Source organism: Eimeria mitis, genomic scaffold (assembly GCF_000499745.2).
Source record: "Eimeria mitis Houghton genomic scaffold, Emh_scaff5570, whole genome shotgun sequence".
NCBI classification, from domain to species: domain Eukaryota; phylum Apicomplexa; class Conoidasida; order Eucoccidiorida; family Eimeriidae; genus Eimeria; species Eimeria mitis.
This window is the reverse complement of record NW_013573840.1, coordinates 3,081-3,317: the sequence shown is the minus strand read 5'-3', so window position 1 is coordinate 3,317 and position 237 is coordinate 3,081.

Below are 237 nucleotides of genomic sequence, written 5' to 3'. Positions count from 1 at the left end.
TACCGCTGCTGCGTTTTCCTCTCTATGATGATGATGCTGCTGCTGCTGCTGCTGCTGCTGCTGCTGCTGCTGCAGCACAACACAAACCCTCAGCTGATTCTCCCTCTATACAACAAAATATACATACTAGAGAGATACAACACACACATACACATGCACAAAGAACGAATGAAAAACAAGAATATACGCATAAACAGATTGATCAGAAAGGGGAAGAAAATACTGCAAATACTCCTG